Source organism: Podarcis raffonei, chromosome 1 (genome assembly GCF_027172205.1).
Source record: "Podarcis raffonei isolate rPodRaf1 chromosome 1, rPodRaf1.pri, whole genome shotgun sequence".
Lineage (NCBI taxonomy): Eukaryota > Metazoa > Chordata > Lepidosauria > Squamata > Lacertidae > Podarcis > Podarcis raffonei.
This window is the reverse complement of record NC_070602.1, coordinates 119,234,938-119,252,923: the sequence shown is the minus strand read 5'-3', so window position 1 is coordinate 119,252,923 and position 17,986 is coordinate 119,234,938. Positions and strand designations below refer to the sequence as shown.

The 17,986-nt window shown below is 42.7% G+C and overlaps 1 protein-coding gene across 11 annotated transcripts in view; it reads right to left on the bottom strand.

Moving 5' to 3' along the window:
- Positions 1 to 17,986, bottom strand: part of GULP1 (GULP PTB domain containing engulfment adaptor 1) — a 170,670-nt gene that overhangs the window by 89,488 nt on the left and 63,196 nt on the right. For 10 of the 11 annotated variants that reach the window (XM_053360094.1, XM_053360079.1, XM_053360117.1 and 7 more), the window contains exon 2: positions 7,775 to 7,900. The gene's annotated coding sequence lies outside the window, so the exon portion shown is untranslated. Of the gene's footprint in view, positions 1 to 4,716; positions 4,904 to 7,774; positions 7,901 to 17,986 lie in introns of those variants that run through there. The other variant, XM_053360087.1, reaches the window with a different exon arrangement.

The window sequence follows — 17,986 nt, the reverse complement described above, 5'->3', positions numbered from 1 at the left end:
CCTTTTGTAGATGCAGAGGGTTTAATTACAGCTTATTGAAAATAGAAATTGGTTCGGTTTATTGATTCTACTGACTGGTTTTTATCTGCTCTCTTTTTAACTGAAGCTTTCCTATATGTTTTTGTATGGTGGTTTTTATTATGTTACTTTAGCTCAGGGGTCGGCAAACTAAGGTCCGCGAGCCGGACCATGCCCAATTGCCTTCAGGATCTGGCCTGCAGACTGTCTGTGGATCGGTGTGGGATTCTGTTCACTCGGGCTGCACCATTTCCCCCCCGAGCCATTCCATTCCCCCCCCTTCACACACACAGCGGCGGCACCTCCTCCCTCCCTCCTCCTGGCTTCTCCCTGCCCTGCCTAGAGGAGGAAGGAGGCTGGGCTGAGCTGGCTGAGTGCCATTTTAAGCAGCCCCTCTCCAGAGCCAGCCCTTTCACACCACTCATCTTCCCTCTGCCACCACCCTGGTGCTCCTGTAGGCCAGAGAGCAGAGTGGACAAGCTCTGCCTACCCACGAGAAGCAGCAGTGGTGCTGGTGGTGATAGTGGTGGCAGCCTCTGTGAAGGTAAGTGTAGCAGCTGGGGGTGGGGGTGGGGAGGAGGACTACTTGCCCCCCTCGCCTCTTCTTCCAGCTCCCCCCCCCCGGTGCCGCTTCTCCAGCCCGCCACAAGGTCTGAGAGACAGTGGACCGGCCCGCAGCTAAAAAAAAAATTGCCGACCCCTGCTTTAGCTTGTCACACACCTTGGGTGATATTTGGAGAAAGGGGATACACTAAATATACCAAATAAATGAAAATGATAGCTATAAATATATATTTTGAAATGTGCCTGCTTTCATAAATCGGTAATGCTGAGGTCTATTGAGTTTGACCTCACATTTATGTGACATGAATTCCGCCTCAAGAGGCTCAGTATAACTAATGCCAAGGCACAGAGTCACTTTATATGACTTTTTATTAATTATTTGACTTGAGTTAGTTTGGAACTAGACTCCAAAATAATAACCTTAAGCAATGATGACTCCTACAGTTTTATCTACATTCCCTGTTCTTAGCTCCAAAAGTGGTTCTGCATATGTTACCCCTCTCCCCAGCTGCTTTAGAAAAGTACCTATGGCCTTATATCATAAGATCAGAGGTAGGTTTAGGGAAGATTGCCCAGACTGGGCACTGATCTGAGAGGGTACCATAGGAGGCAGCCCCACAGAACAGAAGGCAAGAGGTGGGGTGGGCATCACACAGGGTACCGCTGAAATTTTAATACCCAAAATCTGCCATTGATAAGTCATGGGAAGTACAATTAATTAGAAATAAGAAATTATATTAACTGGAAATGATATAGGGATACTCTAGAGACATCACCTTGCCAACAAAGGTCCGTATAGTTAAAGCTATGGTTTTCCCAGTAGTGATGTATGGAAGTGAGAGCTGGACCATAAAGAAGGCTGATCGCCGAAGAATGGATGCTTTTGAATTATGGTGCTGGAGGAGACTCTTGAGAGTCCCATGGACTGCAAGAAGATCAAACCTCTCCATTCTTAAGGAAATCAGCCCTGAGTGCTCACTGAAAGGACAGATCCTGAAGCTGAGGCTCCAATACTTTGGCCACCTCATGAGAAGAGAAGACTCCCTGGAAAAGACCCTGATGTTGGGAAAGATGGAGGGCACAAGGAGAAGGGGACGACAGAGGATGAGATGGTTGGATGGTGTTCTTGAAGCTACCAGCATGAGTTTGATCAAACTGCGGGAGGCAGTGGAGGACAGAAGTGCCTGGCGTGTTCTGGTCCATGGGGTCACGAAGAGTCGGACACGACTAAACGACTAAACAACAACAGAGACCCAACCCCTACTAAGTTTACACCCCATCGTGAATTCTTCTTTGTTAGCTTATTAACAGCCATAAACAACTTCTGAAGGGTCAAATCAAAAGCATGAACTGGAAACATACTTTATTTCTCCAATAATTATTGAGCACCTGCTGGCCAGACTGAGGCTAATAAATCAAATGAGCACAGAAATGGCCACACAGCAGCAGTCAATCAGTTTTTCTTTTATTTTGTAAATTGCCTTGGTATATATGTGGAAAGAGCTTAATAAGCAATGGAAAATGGACAAAAAAACCTAGAGCAAGATGATCTACAAAACCTGTAACAAAATTAGCTGCAAAGCTTGACTTAAAACTTCTACAAAGGGAGGTTTAAAGAAAATTGTGTTGAAACCATCCTCCTAAATGAATAAAACTCAGGAAGAGCTCTTAAATTTTAGTGATCTCTCAAGGCCTCAGCAACTATGTCAGGAGCTGTAAATTCAAGGCTATTGTCCTAATTTGACATCTTCTGTTTATGGAGCAATGATAGAGGTCAATCTTTGCTCACTACATTACTAACAGTCAATAGTGCATGTGAATTGTGGAGTATTTGCACAGTGCTTGTGTCCTTTTCTTCAACAGAAATATGTGCTTTTTTTACAAGACAAACATGAAAGGCATCAGTCACCTTGTCGTAAATGGGCAGCCAAACCCCAGAGGTTGCATCTCTATCAGCGGCAATGATGCACAAAATGATGGCTGCAAACTAGGCATTGATCTCCATCAGTCCAGGCAACAAAACCTCTCCCTAATACAACTCCATGGACACAAGTGAACTGCCTCCTCACACCGTCTACGGGTGTAGCTTGAAACTATCCCAGCTTGCAAAATCTAAAGCCTTTATCTGATCGTATAGCTAGGAAAACAATATAACGGTTGTAACGAGAAACATTTATGATTTTATTTTAGGTGATCTCTGTCAGCTACTGCCAGGCTTGGTGAGTCCCTTGCTCACAAAACAATTACCCAGTTGACCTCTACCCACAATCAATCATCTACCGAACCCAAAAGTGCCCACCCTGTTTTATCCCCAATATTTGTACTCAGCTCCAAATAAAAGTCACAAAATCCAATGCTTTCCATTCAAACATTCTAAATTACTTAAGAGAACGAAGAAGGGATGGACGAAATAAGAGGGTTTGGGGCTCCTTCCACATTTGGACTCCTTAGCTTTGCCAAGACATCATTCTTCAATTCTCAGCTGCAAGCAAAATTACAGTGGCGGTTTGGGAGCAGGAATTGGGATGTGTTTGAGGCAGAGAATTTGATTCAGATTGCATTTAAATGCAAATCTACTAAATTCACACTTCCTGAGACAATATGTGAACCAAACTGCAGTGGTCTTTTGAAATTTGCACTTATCTCAATTTTGCAATGCCGTTCTACAACCAAATAACGTGTACAAAACTGCAAATACTTGGTAATGTCTGCATAAAAACATATATTTTAGTGAAAACATACAAACACGCATTATGTTAGGGGAAATTGGTTGCAAATTTGTGTATATCACATACTATATGTGTTTATTGTGAGACATTCATTCTAAAAAGCAGGCAAATGTTCATGAGGACTTCATAAGAAAAGGAATTTTCCAACAGATAAGCCTGCATTTAATACATTGTGCTTAATCTCAAGACCAGCAATGTCTGTCTACGTAAGTTGAAGGGGGGAAATGGAAATGTAAGGAAAGGAGGAAAGGTCTCCACCTCTTGCAAATATCTTTTATAATGAAATGCAGTCGATGGAGGCTTTTTATTTTGTTTGTTCCAGTCATTAGAGTTTCAGAAGCTAGAGAGGACTATATTTTGCAAAAGATCTGTAGGACTCTGAACAAGAGAAGCAGATTCCTTCTCCCCTTCTCCCAAGCCTTCTCTGACTTTGATGGAGTCACGCAACTCATGTGTGTTGTTTTCCAAGGCTGAGAAGGGGAAACCAGTACACGACCTTTATCTGTCTTCTAAGTCCAATGGCTCCACCCAAGTTAATTACAACTTGGGAGAAGCAGAGAAGAAGTTGCATGAGTTTCCCAGAGCTTTGCAAAATATAAGTGTTAATGACTATAACAACGGCAACAAATTTCCAGTACTTGTATTTCAACATTACAAGGAAGCTATGGTGCTACAGTGATTGTCCTTTTCTTTGGTTTGAAAAATATACAGTGGTACCTCGGGTTAAGTACTTAATTCGTTCCGGAGGTCCGTATTTAACCTGAAACTGTGCTTAACCTGAAGCACCACTTTAGCTAATGGGGCCTCCCACTGCCGCCATGCCGCCGGAGCACCATTTCTGTTCTCATCGTGAAGCAAAGTTCTTAACCTGAAGCACTATTTCAGGGTTAGCGGAGTCTATAACCTGAAGCATGTGTAACCTGAAGCATATGTAACCTGAGGTACCACTGTAATGAGTTGTTGGATGGTACAGAAGAAACATGGGGGCATTGAAAATAAAGGGTTGATGAGAAATTAACTAGATGCCAGCTCAGGAAAAATGTGTTTTCAGCCTTATCTTTTGAACTCAGATTTTTTCCCCCAATGAAGAGCAGGGGTTGGGGAATTAAAGGCCTAATTATGGATATTATATTAATGGCCATAAATTCAGTTCAGTTCAGCATTTTAAGCAGACTTTTCCGTCACAGGAAAAACAACAACCATAACCTTCAATATACATGTATAGAAGTTTCTTCTCACAAGTTACAAGCTCATTGCAAGTTTATGATAGAAGACCCTTGCTAGTCCAATTTGTAACATTTCCCACACAGATTCTAGTTAAGAATGTAACCCGAAAACAGAGATTGATGGTCAAACTTTCAGGAAAAGTGGGGACAAACCAATAGGTGGTGTAGAAAACTTTTACCTGTAGATGGATTGCAATCTGTTTAGAGGTCTATGGACATACAGTGGATCAGCATGGGCAAAGAAGAGAGCAAATTTTTAAAACAAAACAAAACACAGAGTTGCAGAGGGGACTGGTATCTTCACAGGAACTGGAACACTTTATCTAGCATAGTAATTCACTCCCATACAGTTATGTAAGCCTTCAAGAAATAACAGCCACTGTGAGCTGTCGCCTAGCAACAGGAGAAGGTAGGCCTAGCGAAAAGAATGGCTAAGAAAGCCAAGAGTTTTTCTGTTCAGACAACTGAGGCACTGCCGGTTCAGAAGCTGCCATTTATTTCCATTCTGTGTGGACTTCAGAAAGGCTGTCAGCACTCTGGCATGTGTCCCCTTTGCTCAACACCTCACTAAATGCCCAATTGCGGAGAACTGACCCCCCCAGAATCTTTAAGGCAGAAAGACTGTCGTTCTGTTTGGATGTTATTGATGCTCCTCTGGACAATGTAATGAGGGTGACAGATTCTCTTTGCTTGCCAATTCTCTTTATTGATTTTCAGGGTGGCGGATTCTCACTACTTTGCAAGCAATCTCATGCAGACACACAAACAGGTACACAAACCTTCCACAGCGAATTCTCAATGCATGGAGCCATCCCTGTGCCTATATAAGCTCATATAGGCATATTCCATGTTAAAGGTAAAGGGACCCCTGACCGTTAGGTCCAGTCGCGGACGACTCTGGAGTTGCGACGCTCATCTCGCTTTATTGGCCAAGGGAGCCGGCGTACAGCTTCCAGGTCATGTGGCCAGCATGACTAAGCCACTTCTGGAGAACCAGAGCAGCACACGGAAACACCGTTTACCTTCCCGCCGGAGCGGGACCTATTTATCTACTTGCACTTTTGTGCTTTCGAACTGCTAGGTTGGCAGGAGCAGGGACCGAGCAATGGGAGCTCACCCCGTCGCAGGGATTCGAACTGCCGACCTTCTGATCAGCAAGCCCTAGGCTCTGTGGTTTAATTCATATTACAGACATGCAAAGGAATGAAACATGTGAGTCTTCTGCCATCATGCCAACCCCACAGTCACATGCACATTAGGTAAAGGTATAGGTAAAGGGATGCAGGTGGCGCTGTGATCTAAACCACTGAGCCTCTTGGGCTTGCCGATCAGAAGGTTGGCGGTTCGAATCCCCGTGGCGGGGTGAGCTCCCGTTGCTCTGTCCCAGCTCCTGCCAACCTAGCAGTTTGAAAGCACATCAGTGCAAGTAGATAAATTAGTACCGCTACGGTGGGAAAGTAAATGGCATTTCTGTGCACTCTGGTTTCCGTTATGGTGTCCTGTTGTGACAGAAGCAGTTTAGTTATGCTGGCCACATGACCCGGAAAGCTGTCTGTGGACAAACGCCGGCTCCTTCAGCCTGAAAAGCAAGATGAGCGCTGCCACCCCATAGTCACCTTTGACTGGACTGTTCAGGGGTCCTTTACCGTTACCTTTACCTATGCACGTTAAGTGAATGAATGGAAGAGCCCCAAACAACTGATGCATATTCTAGGTTCATCTGATTTGCAGTAGAGCTACCAGAGCACAAAACAGTAGCCCGAGTGGAGCCCTAAAATGAGAGTGTTGTCATTGCAAGCTGACCAAATAAAAATAGTTGTCACCAAGGCACACACAGACCCCATACTCTGGCCCCCTGTTATTATCTCTGAAGTGCAGCATGAGATCAGGGGGAAATCTCCTGCTCTGGATAAAGCTTGGAGCCATGGAGAAGGATTCTACTCCCACTTCAGAGCTGAAGGCAAGAGAAGGAGCATTGGCTTGCGCAACCTCAGCTTCTGATCAGGTGCACAGAGCACCCGTCAAGCATAGAGGCAAGCCCATATGCTTCTATTCTCCTCCTCCAGTTCAAAGCTGGAGAGCAAAGTGCTTCAGCCTGCTCTGCCTGAAAGATGTTTTGATGAATTTACATCCCGTGATACAAAATGTGGAAGACACTGCAATTGTGCCCAGCAGGCAGAAAGCCAAAATGATTTCCAGGCTTTGGGTGAGCTTTGAAGTCTGAGGAGGGGGCAGTGTTCATCCCACCTCCTCTATAGCTTTTTGGTTCAGAAGACATCTCAGCCTCACTTCACTCACCAGTGTCTGGCCTCCCACTCATCATGGTAAAGTGAAAAAGACTGTTGAACCCTAATTCCTGCAAGATGGACCCCTTTACCACAAAAGTGCATCGTTCTAAAACTGCAGTTTGGGCTTGTGAATGGGGAAACAGCTGCCTTGTGGCCACCAATAGAACCCAAAATCTGGCCCTTCCTACTGCCAGGGGTCAGGCAGAAGGTTTACACTTATGAATCATATTTGTGATTCATTCCAAAATTAAAAGTTAACAAAAATAAAAAGTTAGTGTTATTGATATAAAAAAGTTATGGAAAAAAATGAGTCACCCATGAAATTTAATACATAATATTCTCCTGTCATTCTTTTAATTAAGACCATGATTTAGGATGGGCTACATAAATAGTATTCGCTTTTATACTAAGTAGTAAGCTGACCAAAATCTGAACTCTGGAGATACATGCTTCTACCATCAAGGCTACATGGAAACATCTGAGATACCATTTATTCATAATGGTAACATTTTTTCAAGAGGCTTTTTTAAACTTTCCATTTCATTTCTATTGGTGCTGATTCAATGTCTCTATAACAGTCAAAAAAAGAGAATCTGATTAAAGGGCAAATTACATCTGCATGATCATCATTCAATGACAGTATAAAATGACGACATGCAATTGGGGAAGAGCCAAGAAAGTTCCAAAAGCATGGATCAAAACTTTCCTGTCATCCATACTGTTCCAAATACAATATTTTTCCTAAAGAAGAAAGTTCACACATCCAGTTATATGTAATTAAAAGAACGATATATCGTGTGTACCAGTCCTAAGATGGATCAGTTTCATTTACAATTTTGTCTGACAAGGTCACAGCAGTCGTTTTAAAAGTTCACACCGTGTGATGACTTCTAGCGTTGCAGCACTTGAGCTGCTCACATTAACAAATGGTTAAACGTTAAACTCTTACCGTGATGAGTCCAAATTTTCACCAAGGGTCAGAACAGCAGCTTGTTTTCATGGGAAACAAATCACTTGTATGTCAACTTGTTTGTCCTCATGGTGCTGTATTCTAAGGTCTTCTATGTTGAGTGTGCTGAAAGAATGAAATAAGAAACATCAGCTGAAAAGCTAGTGTGCCACCAAAGAAAACAAAGGCCCCCCTCTCTTTTCCTCTTGAGACTGAAGATGCTAGGCATTATTAATTGCCTTCAGAATGCTTGCACACACTGAAAGGCCAGAAGATAACTCACAGCACAAAAGGGACTGGATTGCCCCACCCACTGAAGCTTTTTTCTAATATTTCAGGGAACATTAACTCTAAAAAAATATTCTCCTGCTCCATCTATAGATGATCCACTCAGATAAGTTTTGTTAGGAAGCAGACATGCAGAACACAAAGAACCATGCCTTTGGTCTCTTGCTTTTCGGAAAAATATGGGCAAAGAAAATAGTAACCAAAGCCCATGGAAATGTAAGTGACATGTTTTGGGTGGCAAGCTTCTCTCTTACCTATCTACCCTTAGCCTTAAAAGCGGATGGTTGAACATTTTATGCTTAAAATAAAGCTAGCCGGAACATTTCAATGAAACATTATTATCCCTCTGAAAAATAGTAAGAGTGATAAGAGTTGCATTTGTGAGGGTAGGGAATTATCATAACCCAAGTACATTCATAAGTACTATTGTGATGACGTGGAAATTAAAAATACCACCCTGGTCTGAATTGGTCTGAATTGCAGAGGATTATGTTTCAATTATGTGAGGGTACTGTGACAGCAGCTTTGAGCAGAAAGATAAGGAGCAGGACTTTACTACGAATGACGTTCTCTTGAGTTAGGGTTGAGATCAAAGTTAGTGACTAATAAATGCAAATAATAACTCAATATTCAGCTTGGATCAAGATACGAGCCAAGGAAAAATTTCTACCTTTTATTTCACATGTCTCTGCCAAGTCCCTGGGAGAGACATGTGAAATAGAATTGGAATCTGTATTCTAATTGGCCAACCCCTGCCAACCCCCTGAACAGAGCCATAACATTGGGGCACAGAGAAAGTGGGTGTTTTACTACTCCTCCTTCCTCACTTGATAGGTAAAAAGGTAAAGGTAAAGGATCCCTAGATGGTTAAGTCCAGTCAAAGGCAACTATGGGGTTGCGGCGCTCATCTCACTTTCAGGCTGAGGGAGCCAGCATTTGTCCACAGACAGCTTTCCAGGTCATGTGGCCAGCATGACTAGACCACTTCTGGCACAACGGAAGACTGTGACGGAAGCCAGAGCGCATGGAAACACCGTTTACCTTCCCGCTGCAGCGGTATCTATTTATCTACTTACACTGGTGTGCTTTCGAACTGCTAGGTTGGCAGGAGCTGGGACAGAGCAACAGGAGCTCACCCCATCATGTGGATTTGAACTGCTGACCTTCCGATTGGCAAGCGCAAGAGGCTCTGTGGTTTAGACCACAGCGCCAACCGCTCCCCTGCTTGATAGGATACATAAACAGCATGCCAGGGTGCCACACCTGGTAGACCACGGCAAAGACAGCAGCCCTGAAATTACTTCTCCCATGATTGCCAGGTTTTGCAGCCCATCAGGGTGCAGTGCCATCTCTTATGGACACTTAGAAGGAGGGAGGAAAGGGCAAACCATATTCCTTTCTTCTCCCTGCACACCTGCTTGCCAGCATTTGTCAGGTAAGTGACTGCAAAAGACTAATTGTGGGAGTTGATAGGGAAGGGTTCACAAGCAGGAGTATTTTCCCTTCAAATGGCTCACAAAACATATCCAGGTTCTTCCAGTTTGTGGGGGTGAAGGGTGGGAGAGAAACCTGATGAATTTTGACGACAATCTTTGAAAGTTTGCCCATTTCTAGACTTTTGCACATAGCACTTGTATCCACTTTAAACTTTCTGACAGGCTTTTATTGGAAAGAGAATTCTACATTTCTTTCTCAAATGGGTAACAGCAACACAGAAAATACCAATATAGAAAACGTCTATGAGTCCAGAACACTAATTCATTTTACTTGTTTTACTGATGACATTGAAGAGCTCTATCCCTTAGGGAGCAGGAATTTCGCACTAGGGTAAACTAAATTCTGCAGTGAGGAAGACTTGAATATGCAGCTTACATAAATTATGCAAATGTGCATGGTGTTTCTTATTTTATATGATTTGTTCTACAATTCTTACTATATTGCTTAATACAGTCTGCTTCTTCTAGCCAGGATAAGAGTTATGCAGGGCACTTAAGGATGCCAAGGTAACAAGCCAAGTTACATTTCCAAAGTGGAAATTGCTATCTTCAAATTAACCTGAAGTGTTCATTCAAATGTATTTTCTGTTAGGAAAAATAATAATCAGCAGGTGAATTAAAATAATCTGCACATGAAAAAACACTGGAATGAACACACAAGTTGAGATATCCTAACATCACTTTGTTCAAATATACATTCCCATCTGAAACTATTACAACCACACATTACAATGTGTGCATCTGGACTCACATGTACACTGCCAGCACACGTTGTATGGTCGTATACACACATCCAGAATTTCATATATGTACCAAGCTTGTGTTAAAGGGCAATAGTTTCCAGAAGATAAACTGGGGGGGGGGGAGTCCATTTTTAATGGGCTGGTGCTGTCATAGACAGCATTTCCTCTAAAATATGTCATAGCTTCTTGCAACCCCAAACCATGAACCATTGTAACTTCACAGAGGGGGGCTTTCTTCTCCAGTCCTATCACCCACATTGCAGCCCCCAAACCCCTAAAAAGTTCCTTTGGGAAGTAGGGGAACCCTGCTGAAAATCATGTCTTAGTGGGATGTCTGCTAGAACTCATTTCCTTGTCCAGTACGTGCATACAGATTCTAATTAGTTTATTTAAAGGCAAGTGAAACTTATCAAGACAATTGCTATTCTCCCCTGAGGACTCATGTTGAATCCAAGCAATGCTGTTACTTGGCCTTTGAGCACCATGGTTTCCATGACATTTCATAATTGCCAGCGGTAACAATAGGTTCATTAACTATTTCCCTTAACACCCACAATGTTACTACCTACGCTATATTGGTTCCAAACATTCTTGTACCTGGTTTTTTTTTAATTAATAAGAACTTCAAAGTAAATATTGTTCTTAAAATCCTATTTTATAAGAGAGAGAAAATAAGCACTTGAGAATTCCTATTCATTTCTTTTGCATATTTTTAATGGACTTATTCAGGAATATGAATAGCAATGGTATTTAAGCATTAAGAGTTGGCGTTTTCCCCCTTTTGTTTTATAGGAGGGGCCAACTTCTGCATACCCTGAGTTCTAGGGCATCTGAACTGGAATTTGACATTGCAACTGAATTATAATCATGTGTCGAGTATCTCTGGTTCTGCACTGTTGATGGCTATCACTACGAATTCCATAGTATAACTATGCAATGTGTAAAGGCAATTCAAAACATTTTGAGAAGTATATCATAACCTTATTGTGTTTTATCTGCTGGTTTTAAAAAAGAATAAAAAATCGTGTTATGTGTTTATTGTGCCGAGCCAGAAGAAAGTCAGTTTCGTTAATCACACACATTTGTCTCACTTATTTTCATTATGTCTTCGTAACCCTGCACCATGTATTTAATGATGTATATCATGCAGATACCAAATATGCATGGCTTTTTGAAAGATGGAGATGGGGCTGCAGTGTGTGGTTTTTCTTTTACACCATTTCATCATTATGACAGTCCTGCTCCTGATAAACGAACACAAGAGTGTTCTACTTGCTGTTTAGTCAGCTGGAAGGATTTGTAGCTATTACAGCATATAACATTATGCAATGTTGGACTTCAAACTGTAGGTCTTGAGTTCAAATCCTCCCTCAATGGTGAAGTGCCCCAAGTGCATGTGTCAGGGCATGGGGAATAGGCAGCCACATTCAAATCCACACCAGAAAAGTGTGCCTTCACAAGAAAGTTTCTTCAAATCCATGGCCTGAGTCTGAAACGTATTAAGCAGAATGCACTGCTCTGTTGACCAAGTAAAAGCGGAGCACCAGTCTTTGCAGTATATCAGCTGCAGTAATTAAGCTTGGGAAAGGAGGGATAGCAGGTTTTCCAATCCCCATCATGCGTCTGATGACATCATTGGGAACATGATGAGCTGTTCGCTTGGAAGCAGGCCAGACCTAAATGAGATGAATTCAGGCATGATTCAAATTGCCTAAATGATCTCATTTGAGTCCGGTCCTTTCCACATCAAACCAGGGAGATGCATATCACTAATCCAAACTGTTCATTTATGGCACTAGAATTCAAATACAAGTCACACGCAAACTTGATTTCCTATACAACGTTAGATGTTGTAGACAGAAGTGAAAAATGCAAGCAGACTGTTAGATATGGTTTCCCTGCCCCCCTCCTGAGACAAGCAACAAGTAGGAAAGCAGGACAAGCAGAGTTTTGGGGTGGGGGTAAGCAGGGGCAGAGAATACTATAAGCACAGATCAGCCTGGAGAACTTAAGTCAAAAGTTCTATTGCCAGAGAAATGGGGACGTCTGATAAGAAGCTTAACTAGGTGAACTAAACAGTCCTGGCAACCAATTAAGTTGCAACCTTTCCACAAGAAACAGGTGCTGTTGAAGCACTAACTGGAAGAAAAAAGGACCAGAAAAGTCTTGGAGCATTGTGTTTTGGAACATTGCTAAGTGAGACAATAAAGTAAGGTCTAAACCATGAGGCTTCTACTTTCACTGAAAGAGAAAGGCTCTCCTGTATTAAGGAGTGCTACATTCCTATTTGTGGTTTGATACTGCATTATCAAAACAAGCATTGTGTCGCACCTTGGCTTCCTCTTAAAAGTTGTTATTTCACAGAACAAGGAAACTGAAGTAAGCTGTATATCACACAATGCTATCTGCGAATACATTAAATATTGCAGTGAGGTTGCAATGATGAGAATCAGTGGCTGATTTTCATCACTGCAGCCATCAACAACCAAGCCATTCAGCATTTAAGTGCACACCAACAGCATGAAATAAAGAAGCAGATGAATACGTAAGTTCTTAAATAATACTGGAAATAGCCTGGAGAGGCTTGGTGGATGGATGGCAGCTAAACAGATTGATGTTGAATCCTGCTCCATCTGGTACGCAGGCTGAGACCCTACCTGCCCATGGACTCTCTCGCCAGAGTGGTGCATGCTCTAGTTATCTCCCGCTTGGACTACTGCAATGCACTCTACCTGGGGCTACCTTTGAAGGTGACCCGGAAACTACAACTAATCCTGCCAACCTAGCAGTTCGAAAGCACGTCAAAGTGCAAGTAGATAAATAGGTACCGCCCCGGCGGGAAGGTAAATGGCGTTTCCAGGCGCTGCTCTGGTTTCGCCAGAAGTGGCTTAGTCATGCTGGCCACACAACCCGGAAAAACTGTCTGCGGACAAATGTCAGCTCCCTCAGCCAGTAAAGCGAGATGAGCGTCGCAACCCCAGAGTCGTTTGCGACTGGACTTAACTGTCAGGGGTCCTTTACCTTTACGTTTATGCTCTACTAAGCTTTGCTTGATACCTTTACAACTGATGTGGTACCCAGTGTAGCATGAGACCTTACCCTAAGGATAGCGGTAGCAATGAATGCACTACCATCAATACTGCCAATGGGTTGCTTTAAAAAATAAATAAATAAAATTGGGAAGTGGTTAAAGAAGCAGCACAGATACTCTAGCAGAACTATTAGTTCAAAATATGAATGTGTCCCTCAGACGAATGAGACCGATATACTGTGTAGCAGCTTACGCTGCAAAAAGGTCTTCTAATCATCCTTTGCATGTAACGTTCTGACACGCCGCACATGTCCTTCATTAAAGCCAATAACAACAGATTACAGATAATGGTTACAAAATGTAAATGTATTTCAACCTTGGCTGAAGCAATCTGGCTGGTGATCACAATTATAAATGCACCTCCTGTCACTGAAAGCCACAGTAAATCTCTTCTCAAATGGCCCAGCCGGGACGAAGATAGGAAGATAATTTTACTAGAGGTCTAACATCCTTGTCCTTCAGACGAGCATATCACAACAAACAAGCTTCAGCATACAGAATAAAGCAAAGAGAACTGCTCACATTTACAGTTTTTAGAAGAATATGAACACTCTTGGTACTGCAGCTTCCTTATAGCAAATCTACAAGGGGATCTTTAGGTGTATCAAAGTCCCCAGGAATAACTTTGTTTATCACCTTGCACAGTGGATACAGTACAGATGTATGCTTTAGGCTTACATAGATTAAAAACATTATGCTTTTTGACTGTTTTATTGTATATTTTAATTGAGGATGTTTTAACGCTATGATGGAATTGTTAATGGGTATTTTAAATATGTATTTGTTTCATTGAGACCATATATCACAGGTCCTGAAAGACGTACATTGGCCCCCAGTACGTTTCCGAGCGCAATTCAAGGTGTTGGTGCTGACCTTTAAAGCCCTAAATGGCCTCGATCCAGTATACTTGTAGGAGCGTCTCCACCTCCATCGTCCAGCCCAGGCACTGAGGTCCTGCAAGAAGTGAGGTTACAGGGAACCAGGCAGAGGGCCTTCTCGGTAGTGGTGCCCACTCTGTGGAATGCCCTCCCATCAGATGTCAAGGAAATAAAGAACCATCTGACTTTTAGAAGACATCCGACAGCAGCCCTGTTTAGGGAAGTTTGAATGTTTGACATTTTATCGTATTTTTAATATTCTGTTGGAAGCTGCCCAGAGTGGTTGGGGAAACCCAGCCAAATGGGCGGGGTATAAATAATAAATTCTTATTATTATTATATTATGGTTGCAAACCATGTAGAAATCAAATGAATGAATGACAGAGAGAGCTGTCTCTAGTTTTCCAAACATGGAAAGAGAGATTAGAAGATTTCTCCTACGTGCAAACCCTGGAGCACTATGTCATGAAATCTTTGTGCCCTATGAATAAAACTGCATGTTAAGTATTGCAAAATCTATTAGCACTGAATCCTTAGATAACAAAACCACCTTCCCCCGTTACTCTAATTCTACAGTCAAGAGGGGATCAGCACATATGTTTTCATTCTGATTAACTTGAATAAACTTGCTTCATTGTAGTAAGGCAAATTTCCCATTCCTAAAGAGAACAGTAAAGGTAGCATTAGCGCCTGCCTATTCTAATTATTTCCACCAAGAAAAGAACCAGCAGGTATCAAAACAAATTATTTAAGTGTAAAGTCAGTTCTTTTGTTCTTGCTTTAAGTAACTACCTTGCTTCCTGGGGCTTCTGAATGTGAATAATTGCCCAGCTTACACATAGTTGCTACAGGTGTTTAAAGAGTCAAATAAAGGCTATGACTTCCCAAATATAATAAATTCTCTGGCATCTTCTCTGGTTTACCTGGAGCACAATCTTTTGTAAGGAATGATAATACTTGCCTGAATAAAGCAATAAAGTAGAATAGTACCCTTTGGCGGGGGGAGGAGAACATGTTGAAGAACACTGCTTCTTTTTAATTTTAGAAAGCTGAATTACTTTACTACATACAGTTGTACCTTGGTTTTTTAACAGCTTATTTCTTAAACGTTTTGGTTCCCGAATGCCACAAACAGCGACTGTTCTGGTTTGCAAACTATTTTTGGAAGCTAACATTGAATGGGGCTTCAGCGGGTTCCAACTGGCTGCAGGAGCTTCCAAACATTTTGGAAGTCGAACGGACTTCCGGAACAGATTCCATTTGACTTCCAAAGTATGATTGTACTGCCCCCCCCCAAATAAATTGCTTTCTCTTTAGAAATGACAAAACCTGTAAATGGAGATATTTGAATAAAAAACCAAATGGTTATCTGCAATTGATTTCGTTTCTTTAATAAGGCTTTGGGAAGATTCCTTTCTCTCCCTCTTGTTATAGAAATTACTGATTTGGGACCTTTTATCCTTGCTCATGAGCGCAAAATATGGTTTGAAGCTCAACATCAAAAAAACGAAGATCATGGCCACTGGTCCCATCACCTGCTGGCAAACAGAAGGGGAAGAAATGGAGACAGTGAGAGATTTTAGTTTCTTGGGCTCCATGATCACTGCAGATGCTGACAGCAGCCACGAAATTAAAAGACGCCTGCTTCTTGGGAGAAAAGCAATGACAAACCTAGACAGCATCTTAAAAAGCAGAGACATCACCTTGCCAACAAAGGTCCGTATAGTTAAAGCTATGGTTTTCCCAGTAGTGATGTATGGAAGTGAGAGCTGGACCATAAAGAAGGCTGATCGCCAAAGAATTGATGCTTTTGAATTATGGTTCTGGAGGAGACTCTTGAGAGTCCCATGGACTGCAAGAAGACCAAACCTATCCATTGTTAAGGAAATCAGCCTGAGTGCTCACTGGAAGGACAGATCCTGAAGCTGAGGCTCCAATACTTTGGCCACCTCATGAGAAGAAAAGACTCCCTGGAAAAGACCCTGATGTTGGGAAAGATGGAGGGCACAAGGAGAAGGGGACGGCGGAGGATAAGATGGTTGGATAGTGTTCTCGAAGTACCAACATGAGTTTGACCAAACTGCGAGAGGCAGTGGAAGACAGGAGTGCCTGGCGTGCTCTTGTCCATGGGGTCACGAGGAGTCGGACATGACTAAATGACTAAACAACAACAACAACAAAAATCTTTGCTCACCCTACTTTCTCTCTCTATAGTCATAGGTGCCAACTCCATGGGGCACTAGGTGCCCAAGCACACACAAAATTCCCCATGAAGGGGCCGGACACCCACAAATTTCAGTGCCAGGGCTTTACACACTGCATGATACCCAAGGCTCCAGGCACCCACAGTCACCAGGCCAAGTTGGCACTCCTGTCTATAGTTCACCCTCCTACCTTTTTCACTGCCAAGTGCCAATTGTGCTTAGCCTCCTTGTTACTTGCCTGTGCTATTCCCCACCTTTTTCTGCCTGCGCTAAAGATATTGACAATCAGTGTGTTCCTGAGCTGTGCTGAGCAATGTTGAGTCATTCATTGATTTCCCTTTGTGGGTTTTTTTAGCCAAGGGCTGCTCCCTTTTCTTTGCAACAGCCTCCTTTCTAACTGGAAAAAAAACATGACAGCAGATTTCATTATTACTGGAGTCAAACACCATACTATTCCAATTAAGAGCAACAATGTTATTACAGTAGAGGAGATTGCTTGATAGCACCACTGAGCAGACACGCTTGGCAGACTGCAGCACAAGCTGCAGAAAATATTACTGTAAGGGTGGAATATTTGAGGCAGAAGACTAACGAACATAAATTGGAGGTTTAATAACAATACAGTGGGTGCTTCCAGATAGGGGCTTAATTTGCAAGTGGATCACTAAGATATCACAAACAGGTGAATGGCAACTTGTTGATATATAAATGCCAATGCTGTTGTGCAGAGACTGCAAAAACCTGCATATATGAAGTGCACTGATCCAATGATAAACACCTATCTGGAAGCCCCCATTACTGTGAAAATGCACAAAGCCAAGTAGCGGAGATCATGCGTCACATGCAAAAGTATGCAGGTTCATCCCTGGCATCTCCTTTAACAAAAATTTTGTGTAGCAGGGCAAAGAAAGCACTCAACCCCAGGCCCTAGAGATTCAAACAGGATATGAGATTATACTGCTCAGCGGTGTGACACAGTAAAAACCAGCTCCATATGTTCAAAGTGGAGGATACAAATAAATGCAAAGACAGTCCTGGTGGATAGGTTTGACCTTTGACTGCAAATCTAAGGTCAAGGAGGAACATTCCTTAGATCCAAGTGGCTTAGGACTATTGTCTTGTCCAGGAAGAAACCCCCATCTTGTCCTCATGTTAGTAAAACAGACAAGTAAAGGTAAAGGTAAAGGGACCGCTGACCATTAGGTCCAGTCGTGCCCAACTCTGGGGTTGCAGCGCTCATCTCGCTTTATTGGCCGAAGGAGCCAGCATACAGCTTCCGGGTCATGTGGCCAGCATGACTAAGCCGCTTCTGGCGAACCAGAGCAGCACACGGAAACAATGTTTACTTTCCCGCTGGAGCAGTACCTATTTATCTACTTGCACTTTGACATGCTTTCGAACTACTAGGTGGGCAGGAGCTGGGACAGAGCAACAGGAGCTCACCCCATCGTGGGCATTCGAACTGCCAACCTTCTGATCGGCAAGTCCTAGGCTCTGTGGTTTAACCCACAG